Source organism: Sus scrofa, chromosome 18 (genome assembly GCF_000003025.6).
Source record: "Sus scrofa isolate TJ Tabasco breed Duroc chromosome 18, Sscrofa11.1, whole genome shotgun sequence".
NCBI classification, from domain to species: Eukaryota; Metazoa; Chordata; class Mammalia; order Artiodactyla; family Suidae; genus Sus; species Sus scrofa.
In genome coordinates this window covers 19,103,343-19,120,291 of record NC_010460.4, presented here as the reverse complement: position 1 = coordinate 19,120,291, position 16,949 = coordinate 19,103,343, and the positions used below count along the sequence as shown (strand labels likewise).

Here is a 16,949-nt window from a genome sequence, read left to right as displayed (position 1 = left end):
CAAATGGTGCAGAAACACGTGGATATCTATCTACCTGCCAAAAAATGAATCTAGGCACAAACTTCATACCCCTTATAAAAATTATCTCAAAATGGATCATAGACCTAAGTGTGAAATGCAAAACTACGAAACACCTAGAAGATAACATAGGAGAAAACCTAGATGATCTTGAGTTTGGTGATGACTTTTTGGATGCAACACCAAAGGCATGATCCATGCGATAAAGAATTGATAACTGGTAAATCCATATAGTGGATTAAGCACTAAAAAGAAATGAGCTATCAAGCTATGAAAAGACATGGAGGAACCTTAAATAAATGTTACTGGGGGAAAGAAGCCAACCTGAAAGGCTACTTATTGTATGAGTCTAGCCGTATGAAGTTCCAGGAGAGGCAAAGTTACAGAAATAGTGAAAGGATCCAGTGGTTGCCACAGTTCGGGAGGAGAGAGGGAGAGAATGTGGGGGCTTGAGGGCAGTGAAACCCTTCTGTATGGTACTGTAATGGAGGGTATGTCATCATACCCCTGTCAAAAACCCCCGACTACAGCATAAAGAGTGAACTCTCATGAAACTATGGCCTTTAGTTAATACTGGTTCTTCAGTTGTTAACAAATTAACCACACCAAAGCAAGGTATTGGAAGTTCCCTTATGGCGCAGCAGGTTAAGGATTTGTTGTTGCCGCAGCTGTGGCACAAGTTACAACTGTGGCACAGATTTGATCCCTGGCCTGGGAACTTCCACATGCCGGTTGTGGCAAAAAAAAAAAAAAAAAAAAAGGCAAGATGTTAATAGAAGAGGGAGATGGTGGAGGGGGTGTACGGGATCTCACTGTACTTTCTGTTTCATTTTTCTATTAACCTAAAATAATTTAAAAAATACATATGTCAAACACTGGTGTTCCTCTAAGCAATCATAATAAAGATGGGGGACAGGGATTTTTAGGCATAGTCAGAAACTCCTCTAGATCATAGCCTGTAGTTAGATTATGCTGAATAGTATAGTTATTTAATGTTACAGTTTACATATAGTAATTATATAAATATTTGGCAGAGCTACAGCCATGGCATGTGGAAGTTCTGGGCTAGAGGTCAGACTCATATCATAGCAGTGACAACACCAGATCTTTAACCTACTGAGCCACCAGGGAACTCCTAATATATATATATATATATTTTATAATTTACAGATAAATATAGTAATAGTTTTATAAAATTAAATACACTTGAATATATAGGATGCATGGTGGTGGGGAAGGACTGAAGAAACCAGGGGAGTGGGTCACTTTCACTGCGTGAAGAGAGTGTGTTGGTGGTGGAGCTTTTCTAACACTCACTGGTGAGAGAAATACCTATGACTTTTCCTTCTTTAAATAATAATTTGGGAGTTCCTGTTGTGGCTCAGTGGTAACGAACCTGACTCGTATCCATGAGGATGTAGGTTCAATCCCTGCCCTGCTCAGTGGGTTAAGGATCTGGTGTTGCTGTGAGCTGTGGTGTAGGCTGGCAGCTGCAGATCTGATTCAACCCCTAGCCTGGGGGCTTCCGTATGCTGTGAGTGCAGCTCTAAATAAATAAATAAACAATAATAGTTTGATGGAGCTCATGTTTGCCAGCAATAACCTATGGTGGCACTTGTCTCAAATTTTATAACATATTCTTTCTGCTCCCTTCCTTCAGTGACATGATTTGCTAATAAAGGTCTAACTAAAAAGTATACAGGATGGAGGTTCCCTTGTGGCACAGGGGGTTAATGTCACTGCGGGGCTTGAGTCACTGCTCTGGTACAGGTTCAGTCCGTGGCCCAGGAACTTCCACATGCCAAGGGTGCAGCCAAAAGAAAAAAGTGCACAAGAGTTAAAGGCACTTAGGTCAAAAGAAATATCAGTTCTGTTCAGTAACCATGACGTTTATTTGCCAAGAAAAGATAAAATCATAAATAGTACATAGTTTAAATGGCACGTAAATACTCATTGTAGGCTTCATCTTTTTAAAAAAGATTTTACGAGCAATTTTTATTGAGGACAGTTTTAGATTTACAGCAAAATTGACAGGGAGGTACAGAGATTTCCTCTATATCCCCCCCCCACATAGTCTCAGCCATTATCGACATCATTGACCAAAATGGTACTTTTTTTTTTTTTGCCAAGGGTAAACCTACATTGACACATCATAATCACCCAAAGCCCATAGATTACTTTAGGGTTTACTCTTGATATTGTCTGTTTCTGTGGATTTGGACAAATGGCACATATCCATCATTATAATATCATGAAGAATATTTGCACTGCCCTAAAAGTCCTCCACTTTATTTCCCCCACCTCCACCCCCAGTCCTGCAACCACTGATTTTTTTCTTGTCTCTGGAAAAGTTTTGCCTTTTCCAGAGAGTCTTATAGTTGGGATCAGATCAGAAGATGTACCCTTTTCTGATTGGCTTCTCAATAATATGCATTTAAGGTTTCTCTCTGTCTCTTCAGACCCCCCCCCCCAAAAAAAAGGAGTTCCCTTTGTGGCTCAGCGGAAACGAATCCGATTAGGGACCATGAGGTTGTGGGTTCCATCCCTGGCCTTGCTCAGTGGATAAAGGATCTGCCATTGCTGTGGCTCTGGCATAGGCCTGCGGATTAGACCCCTAGCCTGGGAACCTCCGTATGCTGTGGGAGAGGCCCTAAAAATAATAATAATAAAAAAAATAGAAATAAGGACACTGTTTAAAATGTTTTAAGACTGTGATAGCAGAAGAGTGTTTTCCCCTGCATTTCTCTAAGAAAGTCTTTCGGTTTCTTTTGTTACAGTTCTCAAGACCAAACCAAACCTTTCTTTTATACTGTCTGTGTAATTCCGTTTGTGTGTATGTTTGTATATCCCCTAAACTGCAGCAGACTTATGTATCAGTAGGTTTTTTTCTCTCAGTGGATGAAGGGCAAGGGGATGTATTCAGGTCATCTGGGACAGTCTTCCTGATACACACCTGAGAAGTCCATGGTTCAGAATCTCCTCGTATAGGATCTTAGAGTCTTTTTCTTCTCTTTTCTTTTGTTCTGTTACTTTGTGGTTTTTTTTAAATGATTTTTATTTTTTCCATTCTAATTGATTTAGTGTTCTGTCAGTTTTCTACTGTACAGCAAGGTGACCCAGTCACATATCTATATACATTCTTTCTCTCACATTTGCCTCCATCATGCTCCATCATAAGTGACTAGATATAGTTCCCAGTGCTCTACAGCAGAATCTCATTGCTTATGCGTTCCGAAGGCTATAGTTTGCATCTTGCTCCATTTCTTTGTGCGTGCTAGATTGTTAGGATATGTGCAAGGCCCCTTTCTCCAGTGCCCTCTAGTGGTTGTCTTTACTTTGCATGAAGATACCTGTTGAAAGCATTCTTCACTGCTGCTGCTGCTGCTGTTTTTTTTCTCATTTTTTGGCCACCCTGAGGCACATGGATTTCCTAGGCTAGGGGTCAGATCTGAGCCACAGTTGTGACCTAGCTATGGCAACACCGGATCCTTTAACCCACTGGTGCCAGGCTGGGGATTGAACATGCAGTTTGTCTGTTTTGCCACAGGGGAACTCCTGCTTACTGCTTCTTGACAACCTGCTCTGTCCTCACACTCCTGTTAGACGAATAATCTATTAGCTAGAAATCTGCCCTATCTAGACTAACGTCTCGCCTATCTGTTCTTATTAGGGCCATATAATATTTCTAATTCCTCATAATAATTCTTTAATATATTAAAGCCCTTTTCTTTAGGTTTAGACATCTCTATTTTTTTCAGCTCTCCTTAAATAATTGGCCTTTTCACAGTCCCAATGAAATATAGTGGGGTTTTTATACATCTTTAAAAAGTAAATGCCCAGCACTAAATACACTTGTGGTCAGGCATGCAGAAAGCAACTTTTCTTCTATTTTTTTGTCTTTTTGCCTTTTCTAGGGCTGCTCCTGCGGTATATGGAGATTCCCAGGCTAGGGGTCTAGTTGGAGCTGTAGCTGCCAGCCTACACCACAGCCACAGCAACACGGGATCTGAGCCATGTCTGCGACCTACACCACAGCTCATGGCAACGCTGGATCCTTAACCCACTGAGCGAGGCCAGGGATCAAACCCACAACCTCATGGTTCCTAGTTGGATTCGTTAACCACTGAGCCACGACGGGAACTTCAGAAAGCAGCTTTTCATTATCCACTTTTTATATCTAATGCCTGACATGATGCTTATTTCCATACAAAATTTAGTGTGAACCAGCATCTCTTGAGTCTTATTTTTTTCTGTGATGATGGCACATGTCTTCTTCATTTTGTATTTTTCTACCCTGGTTTTTTTTTTTTTTTTTTTGGTCTTTTTGCTATTTCTTTGGGCCACTCCCATGGCATATGGAGGTTCCCAGGCTAGGGGTTGAATCAGAGCTGTAGCCGCCAGCCTACACCAGAGCCACAGCAACGCGGGATCCGAGCCGCGTCTGCGACCTACACCACAGCTCACGGCAACGCCGGATCGTTAACCCACTGAGCAAGGGCAGGGACCGAACCCGCAACCTCATGGTTCCTAGTCGGATTCGCTAACCACTGCGCCACGACGGGAACTCCTGGGTTTTTTTTTTTTTTATGCAGAATTTATGCAGAATAAAATAAACAGAATATTATGCATGAACAGAATATTATGGGGTTTTTTGGTTGTTGTTTTTTTGTCTTTTTGCCATTTCTTGGGCCACTCTCGTGGCATATGGAGGTTCTCAGGCTAGGGGTCTAATCGGAACTGTAGCCGCCGGCCTACACCAGAGCCACAGCAGTGCGGGATCCAAGCTGCGTCTGCAACCTACACCACAGCTCATGGCAATGCCAGATCCTTAACCCACTGAGCAAGGCCAGGGATCAAACCCACAACCTCGTGGTTCCTAGTCGGATTCGTTAACCACTGAGCCACGATGGGAACTCCCAGAATATTATGTTGATGCTTACTCAAATTTATTCTATGAGATCCTGCTTATTATTTTAGGCTGTTTGAGTCATTTTTGGTATTTGATTTTACTCTCCAAGGGCGGACTTTAGCATCCCTTCATCTCTATAGTTATCCACCTATTGGATTAACATACCTTTTGTCTCTTTTCAGTTTCCAAAACAATTGTCCTTCCTTTGCTGCCTTTTTTCCACTTGTTTTCCTCAGTGGCAGATGCCAGCTCGAGTTACCCTTGATGGATATGTATAGCTAAACACGAACTTCAGACAATAGAAAAACATACATTTGCAAAGCCACTAGGGAGTTGTAACGTGCTCGAATCATGTTGAACATCAAGAAGCTTTATATCTCTTTTTCTTCTTTTTTTTGACATTTATTAATTTTGATTGTTCATACTTTTGGCCTTTTGGAGTCAGTTCTTTTGTTTTTTTAGTTTTCTCTAAACTTTTCTGTATGTGTTTGAAAAGCTTGCAGGCTCCAAGAACTGTGTCTGTAGTGCTTATGTATAAAATGACCCTGGGACCAGTCTGTAAGGCAGAGATCTTAACAAGAGGCTAATTCTTGGACCTCAGTTTCCCAATTGCACAAAGGAAGACTTGCATTAATCTGGGAGTTTCCACTTGTCCTCTGTGGAGTCCTAAGGAGCCCTCAGAGGGTATTGCAGGTGGTGAGGGGGATGAATGCCTCCTTCATTCCTCAGCTCCTTCACTGAGTTTAGTCTTATATTTTGAGGTTCTACATAGGATTCTGTTTAAAAGAGTTCGCAGAGGATATTGGGCATCTTTAATGACCATATATATCTCTGATTCCATGAGGTTAGTCCTCAGATTTTTCATTTGGTGAAGGGGGAAGGGGCTTGTCATGCTATTTGTCTTTTCTTTCCCAGACCTGAGATTAACCCTCCATCCCCCTATTATAAAAATAGCTACATATTTGTTATTTTAAAGGCAGAAAAAAATCTATAAAACAGAACTCTTCACAATTCCATTCTGCACAAAAGAAAAGCATTCTTAACAGTTTCAGTGTATCTTTCTATATTCTTTTGTTTGCCTATAATGGTGTCTTTACCTTTTTAAAAAAAAATTTAAAAAATGAAACCACAGCCATTCTAGCAGATTTTATAACCTGTGTTGTTTTGTTTTGTTTTGTTTTGTTTTTCAATTTACAGTATATTGTGGACATTTTTCTGTGTCAGTACACATCAGTCTGTTTCATCCTTTAATACTTCTGTAATATTTCTCTAATACTCCATTAACTGTACTAAGTCAGTGAATATTCCCTCTTGCACAACATATGGAATCTGTTCTAAATTATAATCCTACTTTTATTTACATATTGCTACTGGCATACACTTTTTTTTTTTCAGTAGGGTACTCTTTATTCACTCTTTTTGGGGTTTTGATAGTTGTTGATTTTTCTACTTCTCTTTCCTCTGGCTTGATTACGCATCAAGACCTCAGAAGTATTATCCTAATCAAGCTACAGATGCAGATAGCCCTTTTCTTGTAGGCAATAGCTCTTATTTAATGTCCCCTTTAATAGTTACAAGTCTGTTCTTAAGAACAAAATCTTGGCAGCCGGAATTATACTTGACACTTTTATACCAGTATATTACCACTGCTGAGAAAGGCCGTTGACTTGTTTTGACCCAAGTGAGCTTAGTTCTAAACTCCTAGGAAGGTGGGTGACAAGCAGCTTTTGGTGGTTTGACAGCCAGCTGTAGGATGTCTATTGTGGCCAGGACCAAGTGGTTGCCGATAAATGTATGTGGTAAATTACATTCGATGGTCCCTTTTCCTCTTCTGTTTTTTAGAATGTTATCAAAGATCATGTTGAGAAATTGGTAGTGAGAAAAATATTTTTTATTTTATAGGGTGATTATTATCATCCCTCTGTACAGGGCTCTATGATTTTCCAAATAACATCTGAATGGTTGCAACATCTTCATAGTCATGGAAAATTTTTGGTGATTTTTTTAAAACAGGAAATATAGTGGAAATGTTCAGGCAGCTTTCATGTCTTTAGAAACTTAGGTTGGCATTTCTTCCCCCACCCGCCACTGCCCTTTAAGTTTAGGGATAGCTTGTACAGGTTAAGCAAATTCTAAACTGGAAATTTTTCATAGTTTTAAGTGAAGTCATTTTAATTTTATATTTAACTACTTTGTAAATTTTATTCTTAAAACATGTGCTTTTTTACATTTCTCTAACTTCCTAGGATTCTAAGATGATTTTTCCTTCTTACTACTATGTCTGAAACTTTGATTATATGCTATTCTAATTTTAATTTTGTAAGTAATTCAAGATATAATTTATTTTAATGGATCATTCATAAAGTAAATACAGGGACTTTAATTTTTGAATAGGTACTATTTAGATGTTTGAAACTTTTTGACGTGTTTGTGGTAGGGACCATTGTGCTATTTAGAAAGGTTTAATTGTTATTGTTTATATTACAAAATCTTTGAGTACTCTTTATCTTTGTCTTAAAATGCATTTCATATGTCTTGTCCAATTTAGGAAATTCTATTTCTCATTCAGTAAACAAATTTGAGTGATTATTGTGACCATTGAACAGTTCTAGGTGCTGGGAATAAAGCATTGAATAAAGGAGAAAAATCTTTGCCCCTTTGAGCTTACTTTCTAATGAGTTGAGAAAAATGATAAATATTACATCAGGTGGTAATGAGTAGCATGGGGAAAATGATGTCAGTTTGAGATTGTCTCCAAATTTTTCAGAAATACCAAGGGTGCAGGGAATTCCTGTTGTGGCTCAGTGGTAACAAACCCAGACACAGGTTTGATCCCTGGCCTCGCTCAGTGAGTGGGTTGGGGATCCAGCGTTGCTGTGAGCTGTGGTGTAGGCCGCAAACGTGGCTTGGATCTCATGTTGCTGTGGCTGTGATATAGGCTGGAAGCTGCAGCTCTGATTTGAACTCTAACCGGTGAACTTCTGTATGCCGAGGGTGCAGCCCGAAAAAGGAAAGGAAAAAAGAAAAAGGAAAAAATACCGAGGGTGCAAATGGTAATCTGGGCTGGATATATAACAGACTTTTGACTGACTTTTGGTCGTTGACTGATGTGAAATCTGAATGGATTCTCATACTTACTCTCTGTTCCCTGTCATACTCTTCTCATTGGGACAGTTGTGTGAATTCTTAGAGTCTATTTATTGTTGTTCAAAATAATACCTTCCATAGAGTTTTACTGTTAACATTTTCACATTTCACAGTTCCCGTTGTGGCTCAGTGGTTAACGAATCCGACTAGGAATCGTGAGGTTGCGGGTTCGATTCCTGGCTCAGTGGGTTAAGGATCTGGCGTTGCTGTGAGCTGTGGTGTAGGTCGCAGATGGGGCTCAGATCTGACATTGCTGCGGCTGTGGCGTAGGCCAGCGGCTACGCTCCGATTAGACCCCTAGCCTGGGAACCTCCATATGCTGTGGGTACGGCCCTAGAAAAAGACAAAAATACAAAATAATAATAATAATAATACCTTCCATAGAGCTTTCCAGTTAACATTTTCACATTTCATTTTTTTAAGTGGCTATAGCATAATAGTTTGGGTTGAACTATATGAAATTGCTGGTTTTGGTTTTGGACCTGCAAAAAGCAATTTCCCATTGTTCATTCTAATACTGTGCTGAACCTCCCTTTAAAAACAAAATATGAACACGTTTTATAAACTATAGAGCACCATTATGCCCACTGACAAGATTTAGATTTTGTTTCTGTCACTCATTTCCTGTTTGCTTTAAAACAGTTACTTAACCTCATTGTGCCTCATTTCATCATGACAGTGAGGATAATAATACCTCATGGAGTTGTGAGGATTACATCATACACTGTAATGAGATCATATATGTAAAAGTGCTTAGAAAAGCAGCTAGCACATAGTAAAGGCTCAATAAATGATAGCTGTTATTATTGTTACTACCCTATGAGGCAGGCGTCATCCTTATCAATTTTGCACATGACCAAACAGAAGCACGTAGAAATTTTATGATTTTATTGCAAAGTTATGCAGTTAGAAATCAAAACTAGATATTCCTGACTGCAAGTTTTGGCTTCTTTGTCCTTGTATTCATATAATACAGAGGATGTCCTTGAATCTCTCCAACATAGTTTAACTTGCTTATGTAGTTATCTTGTTTTCATAGACTCTTTTGACATTCGTAAAGAAAAATGTTTGACAGAAATCTGAGATATGATAGGTAATTGTGACCTAGTGTTGTTACCTTAGAAAGGGTAATAGTGGCATTTTAATAGTTGATTTATCCAGAAATGAATGAACCTAAATAGTAAATGTTTACCTCAATATTTGTATGAATATAACTGCAAATCTTAATTATATTGTTCCAAAAAGGAGCAAAAATAAGTGATAAAAAGCATTTAAAACATGTAAAAGCAGTTTAAAAAAATAGCACACTTAAGCCTCCAGTTCACGATATTCTATTCAACATTTCCACATGGCTCTATAATAGGCATCTCAGTTGTTCCTCTGACATTTTGTTCCCATCCCAGTAAATGGCCATTATGTTCTTCCAATTGCTCAAACCAAAAAGCCTTGGAGTCATTTTTAGACTCCTCTCTTTCACTCTACCCTGCATCCCAACTGTCAGGAGATCCTGATAGCTCTATCCTCAAAACATGCAAAATGTAACTACTTTTCATCACCTCTGTTGCTGCTATCCTGGTCCAAGCTATGCTCACATGCTTATCTTTCAGTAGCCTTGTAATTGGTCTTCCTGCTTCCACTTTTCTCTCCCTTCTGTCTACTCTCACATAGCAGCCCAAGTGATCTTTTGAACAATGTACAGAAAATCAGTTTACATTTATAACCCCTGCTCAAAACCTTCCGAAGACTTCCCATCTTATTCAGAGTAAAATCCAAAGCTCTTATTTATGTCGCCCTCAAGGTCCCACAAAGCTGACTCTGCTAACCTCTCCAACCTCATCTGCTTCTCCTCCCCTGATTTAGGGTGCTTCAGGTACATGGGCCATTTTGCTGTTCCTTGATCACACCAGGCATGCCCCTGTCTCAGCATCTTTGTGTTTGCTGTTCTTGCTGTTTTGGATACTCTTCCCCCAAGCATTTCATGCTGCCTCCCTCACTTCCTGCAGATCTGAGCTCAGAGCTCTTGTCAGAAAGGCATTTCTTGACCAATACCCTCCCCTGCCCTCATATTCCCCTCCCTAAAATATTATGTGTATATTTGTTTAGTTGACCTTCTTCCAGTAGGATGTAAAGCCTAACAAGGCGAGGACTTGTTTTTGTTCACAGCTCTCTCCTCTGTGCCTTCATCAATGCTTGATACACATGGATAATTTTTATGTATATGTTGCATGAATGAAGAAATTGAATCTCTTGGCCAGTCATTATCTCAGCCTTTCTTCCACTGCATTTGATATTGTTAACTTCTCTTCCTGTGCCTTCTATGACACTACTGTCTCCTGATTCTCATTTTTCCTTCTAACTTCTCATTTGTCTTCACACGTTATTTTTTTTCCCTTCCTTTATATGCCCCTTTGAATATTCCCAAGATTCCTTGCTTCTTTTATCATCCCACTTTACATATAATTCCTGGTCAATTTTATTCATGCTCTGTACTTTCACTACCACCTCCTTGTTCATGAGTCCCAACTTACACCTGCATCACACTTGTCCCTGTATCACAGTTCCAGATCTGAGTATCTATTTGTATAAATATTGTAATGTACTGTCTTCCTCTGCAGACCCGCTTTTTTTTTTTTGTTGTTCCTTGTCTTGTTAATGAGCCAGTTCTCAACCCAGGCCTAGAACGTTGTCATCATCCTGAACTTCACTGTTCCCATCCCGTTGTTCACTAAATCCTTTCCATTTTCATCCCCTAGATATTTCACACTTTCTTTCCATCCTCATTGTCTTTAAAAAAAGTTTTCTTATTAAAGTATAGTTTATTTACAGTGTTCTGTCCATTTCTGCTGTACAGCAAAGTGACCCAGCTATCCCCATTGTCTTAATTCAGGCCCCCATTAGTGTTCCCTTATGGACCATTGAATTAGTTCCATCAGTGATTTGACTGCCTCTAGCCTAGTCCTTCCCAAATGATTCTTCACACAGCGGGGAGGAATGTTTGCAGGATGCTGCTTATCCTCTTTAGCAGTGCTGCATCCTGTAGCCTAGAGCTTTAAGAATGGCCTTTAAGGAGTTACTGTAGTGGGCCTTTGTGACCTGCAGTTATTTGTAGACCGTATAGATGATACTATCTCTTTAAAGTATTGCTTACATTTGAGTTTTCAAATAAACTAATCTATAGTATACTCTTTTCATTATCTGTTTTTTCTAAATAAATAAAATTATCATGTAGTAGAGATTCCACCCCCTGCTCTCTCTTCCCTCCCTCCCTCCTCCCTTCCTTCCCTTGTTATAAAGGGATCTTCATAATATTGAGTACCACTGAACTATAAGATGCTGTACAGATTACTTTGCACAACACATAAGGCCCCCATCATGTGGCTCCAGGTAGCTGAACCTCTGGTGTACTGGCATGCTTGGTCATGCTCCATATGCCACATTGTTTCCTCTGCTCCCAGTACTTCTACCCCACTCCCCTTCCTAGCCCCCAGCAACACCTCTCAAATAGCTAGCTACTCCATAAAATCTTTCCTGATCAGAATACAGTCTAGGCGTCTTTCCAGGGAATTCCCATCGTGGCTTGAAACGGATCTGACTAGCATCCATGAGGATGCAGGTTTGATCCCTAGCCTCACTCAGTGGGTTCAGGATCCATCATTGCCATGAGCTGTGGTGTAGGTCGAAGACACAGCTCAGATATGGTGTTGCTGTGGCTGTGGTATAGGCCAGTGGCTACAGCTCCCATTCAGCCCCTAGCCTGGGAACCTTCATGTGCTGTGGGTGCTGCCCTAAAAAGACAGAAAATAAAAATTAAAAACAAACTCCTTTCCAAGGTCTACAAAGGCCTTTCGTGGTTTTTTTTCCATCCTGTCTCCCTCTACCCTTTCCCTTTTCACCAGGCTCTTCCTGTGGCTGCCTTTTTCTCACCCATTCAGGTTGCATATCCAATGTGCCCCATCAGAGACCACTGTTCCCCGCCCCACCGCCATTTTCTTATCATATTGCCTTATTTTATCCCCTGCATAGCACATGCCACTTCTTGAAATTCTTGCCTATTCTTTTTTTTTTTTTGGCTTTTTCAGGGCCGCACCCGCGGCATATGGAGATTCCCAGGCTAGGGGTCCAAATGGAGCTATAGCTGCTGGCCTACACCACAGCCACAGCAATGCCGGATCCTTCACCCACTGAGCGAGGCCAGGGATCAAACCCGCCACCTTATGGTTCCTAGTCAGATTCGTTTCCTCCTTTCTGTCTTTATTGTTATGGCTCCCTTTTCCAGAATGTATGTTCCTTGAGGTTAGGGACTCTGCCTTCTTATCCCTGAGTCTCTTGCCTAGGATCTGGTCCTCAGACAATATTTGATTGATTGGATTAACTACTCTCTCCTTTGAGCCCCGTTCTTCCTTTGATTTTCTTCCTTAGCAGTTATACATTGCATTGCAGTCTTTGTTGCTATTGAGTTTTCAGTCTCTGGTGCGAGACTAAACAGGCATTGGAAATGATCAAGGGAGCCCAGGAATGGGCATCTTGAAGAGAACTTTGATAAGAGCATGTCCTGCTCCCTCTAGCCAGTCACTTGTTGCCAGTCTGAAGTAACAGCATTTATTTGGGGAGGGACACTCTGCTGAGTCCTTTACTTAATTATATCATTTCATTTAATCTTCATATCAACACTACCAGGAAGGTATTAATACATTATTACCAGTTTTATCAGTTTATAAATAAGGAAACATGTGGAGAGCTTTAGAGTCACCAGACTAGTAAATGACAAAACTGACTCACCAGCCCAAGTTTTTAATGCGGTACTGCTTACTGGTGTTACTTCCCTATTTTAAAATGTTGGCGAGTCATTCACATTTAAAAGCCAAACAAAAACCAAGCATACCCAAACAAAATAGGTATGAGGGGCTGCTCTGGTTTATATGGTTTTCCTCTGAGGAGATTTGGATCTGCTTATGGTCCTACCCATGATCCTGGAACTCATATGCCGGATAAGCGCTTGCATGGACGATACAGTAATTATTTCCTCTTCTGCTTTGCTTTCTTGCTTCACCATAAAATAAAATATTGCCATATGTTTCTGTATCATGTTGCAGTTATAAAAGTGCTTTCATATATGATTGACTTTTAAAAAAGCCTCAGTTAACACTGCCACCACCCAACACACATGTATGTGTTCCTTGGCCTTCATTTCACAGTGGATCAGAGGGAGTAAAATGCAGGAAGTAAAGCACAAAGCAATGAGTGCTAAGCTTACTGCTCAACCTGTTTTTCAATATTCATCAGTGTTGCTCTTGCCTCACTTATCTCCTTAGGCACAGCTCCATGTATGAGAAAGCATGCTTTTAAATGTTCAGTATTATATATTTTAAATTTAGTGAGACAATACACAGTCCATAAATTATGCATAGTTTTTGGAAAATATAGTCAGTACTAGGGTTTTGGTTATTAGGTCTTGATTCTTCTGCATATACGTGATTTCCAGTGATTGATCTGGCCCCCATTTTTACATGTTTTTTTAATCATTTCTAAATTTATGTAAGTAATCTATACAAATAATAATTTATATACATAATAGGGACTCTCAATTAAGATATTTTAAACAATTACATAAAATGTGTGCACAGTTCTCCATTTTCCTCAAAGAGTTAGTCCCTTGTCCTCTACTTTTCTTTGGCATATGGAAGTTCCCAGGCTAGGGGTGGAATTGGATCTACCGCTGCTGGCCTATGCCACAGCTACAGCCACACAGGATCCAAGCCACACCTGTGACGTACGCTGCAACTGTGACAACACCGGATCCTTAAGCCACTGAGCGAGGCCAGTGGGCTGCTATAAGACAGTGATGGCAGAGCTTGAAGGGTGGAGGCAATAGAAGGCATGTTAGAGGGACTGGGACAGGTGACTGCGAGCGCATTTTGAAAAAGATCACTTCATTTCAAAATGACGATTTTATAGTACAAATTCACTGAACCCTCAGTAAAACCCAAATCTTGGGTTGAAGATGTACACATGATAGTGTGCGATAAAAGTTAACACGCCCAAGCCGATAATGGTTAGAGACTGTGCTCTGGGACTGATGGAGTGGATGGAGCATTGGATTGGAGATGTGGGGTCGACTTTTGATTTTGCCACCAACTAGAGCTGTGACTTTGGGTAACTCAGCCTTTCTGGGTCTCAACTTAATCTGTAAAATGAGAAAATTAGACTAGTTAGTCCCCAAGGTCTGGGGCATTTTAAGTTTGCCTCTGGTTAAAGAAAAGCTCTGTCAGCAGCTGGGTCTGACTGGTTATCACAATAAGAAGGTATAGTTAGGGGATCCAAAGGGAATAGTTACAGGTTTTTTTAGCCAATTTCATCAGGATATTCTCTGTGTTTCCTAACAAAAACAAAGAGTTTACAATGGAAAAAAAAAATTAGTCTCCAGCCCTACTGTCCAGAGATAGCCTTTAAAAACTATTTCACTATTTCTGTTTTTAGCTTCTCTAGGAATTACTTCCATGAGGCTTAATATGTGCAAACCTCTGTTTCTTGAATTATCAACTTTAGACAATATCTGGACTTTTTTAATATGAAAAAATAAGCATTTAAGTCACTTTTCCTATCCTCTCCATTCTCTCATTTGATATTTATATTATTTTTGAAAGTCTTTTATTAATCATCTTTATAATTTTAAATGATAAACATTTATTTTTTGATCCACCAACTTTCTTTTCTTTCTTTTTTTAATGGCCACACCCACAGCATATGGAAGTTCCCGGGCCAAGGATTGAATCTGAGCTGCAGCTGCGAGTTATGCCACAGCTGCAGGCAGCGCCAGATCCTTTAACCAACCCGCTGGGCTGGGCTGGGCTGGGCTGGGCTGGGACTCCAACCCAGTCCTCTACAGTGACCCAGGCCACGGCGGTTGGATTCTTAGCCCTCTGAGCCACAGTGAGAACTTGCACCAACTTTTTTTTTTTTTTTTTGTCTTTTTGCCATTTTCTTGGGCCGCTCTCGCAGCATATGGAGGTTCCCAGGCTAGGGGTCTAATCGGAGCTGTAGCTGCCAGCCTACGCCAGAGCCACAGCAACGCGGGATCCGAGCCGTGTCTGCAACCTACACCACAGCTCACGGCAACGCCAGATCGTTAACCCCCTGAGCAAGGCCAGGTATCGAACCCGCAACCTCATGGTTCCTAGTCGGATTCGTTAACCACTGCGCCACGACGGGAACTCCTGCACCAACTTTTAATAGAGTCTCAACTTGTCATTTATAGAATGGCTGTAAGTTCTTTGCACTACATACCCTCTTTCTGTATTTTAGCTTTTGGGAGCCGTACTTTACTTTTACACTATTAAGGATGATATTTTAATTTTGTCCACCATTTTCTACAAAGTATTATGTGCTTATCTTTATGTTTAGATTGCTGTTTTTACCATATTACCTTTCTTTTCTTTTTTTTTTCTTTTTTTGGCTTTTTAGGGCTGCACCCGAGGCATATGGAGGTTCCCAGGCTAGGGGAGAAATCGGAGCTGTAGCTGCCAGCCTACGCCAGAGCCACAGCAACGCGGGATCTGAGCTGCGTCCTCGACCTACACCACAGCTCATGGCAATGCCAGGTTCTTAACCCACTGAGCGAGGCCAGGGATCGAACCCGCAACCTCATGGTTCTAGTCGTATTGGTTTCTGCTGAGCCATGTCGGGAACTCCAACCGTACCACCTTTCTATGCCTGCTATAATAGCAGGTCCAGAATCATAACTGAATGATTACTCCAAGTTTTATGTCTCTTAAAAGCTAAGGAAATAATTGGGCGTGTACTTAAAAGACTTAGTTTAGCAAACCAATCATTTATTCATTGATTCAACATTATTTATTGAATATCAGAATTGTTATTGCAGTGCTGTTTATAGTAGTGAATATTGGAATCAACCGACTCAAGAAGGGAGTTCCCGTTGTGGCTCAGTGGGTTAAGAATTTGATGTAGTTTCCATGAGGATGTAGGTTTGATCCCTGGCCTCGCTCAGTGAGTTAAGGATCTGGTGTTGCTGCAAGCTGCGGTGTAGGTTACAGATGTGGCTTGGATCCAGTGTGGCTGTGGCTGTGGCATAGGCCTCAGCTGCAGCTCCAATTCAGCCCCTAGCCTGGGAACTTCCATGTGCTGCAAGTGTGGTCATAAAAATAAATAAAATAAAATAAAATAAAATATTTGGGAAAATGCTAGAAGCATGTACACCAAATTGTTAATTTGGTAATGTGGCTGTCTCAGCTGGTGATGGTTTCTGTTTTGTTTTTTTCCTGACTTGGATTTTCTCAATTACCCTAAAAGAACATATGTCATTTTTATGATAATAAATTTTTTAAAGATAAACAATTAGAATTGCCAGTCATAGTTTTTCTTGGAATACTAATGTTAAAATAATCTAGGAGTACCTGATAAGAATTCACTAAATGTTTGCGGAATTGAATGAATGATTGAACAGCAGAGATTCCTAGATCCATAGTACTAACACTTATACATTCATAGTTTTATCCAGAAACAAGTCGTAGTTCAGTTATCTCAAAAAGGAAAAGAAAAAAGTTATCTCAGAAGAAAAATTGTGCATTGGAGTATCCAACGGAATCTAAGAAACAGTTTTAACTGAATATAGTGGCAGATCCAGCAGTATTGAGGCCCACCGCAGAAGCACCAGGCAACAATGCTATATTTCACAGCAAGCAGGATCTGAATAAAAGTGTCCTTTGTGCTGGTGAGATAGAGGGGTGGGACTTGGGGCAATTTGTTATTTCTCCTTAATGGAAATTGAGGCAGCCCCTAATCCTGCTTTCACATGACAACTACTTATTTGATTTTTGGGAGCAGCTGTGGACAAATGATTTTTCTGCATAAAGAGCCA

The 16,949-nt window shown here is 40.3% G+C and overlaps 1 protein-coding gene across 7 annotated transcripts in view; it reads left to right on the top strand.

Moving 5' to 3' along the window:
* NRF1 (nuclear respiratory factor 1) overlaps nt 1-16,949 on the top strand; it is a 134,271-nt gene that overhangs the window by 22,387 nt on the left and 94,935 nt on the right. The gene's annotated exons all lie outside the window — the stretch shown is intronic.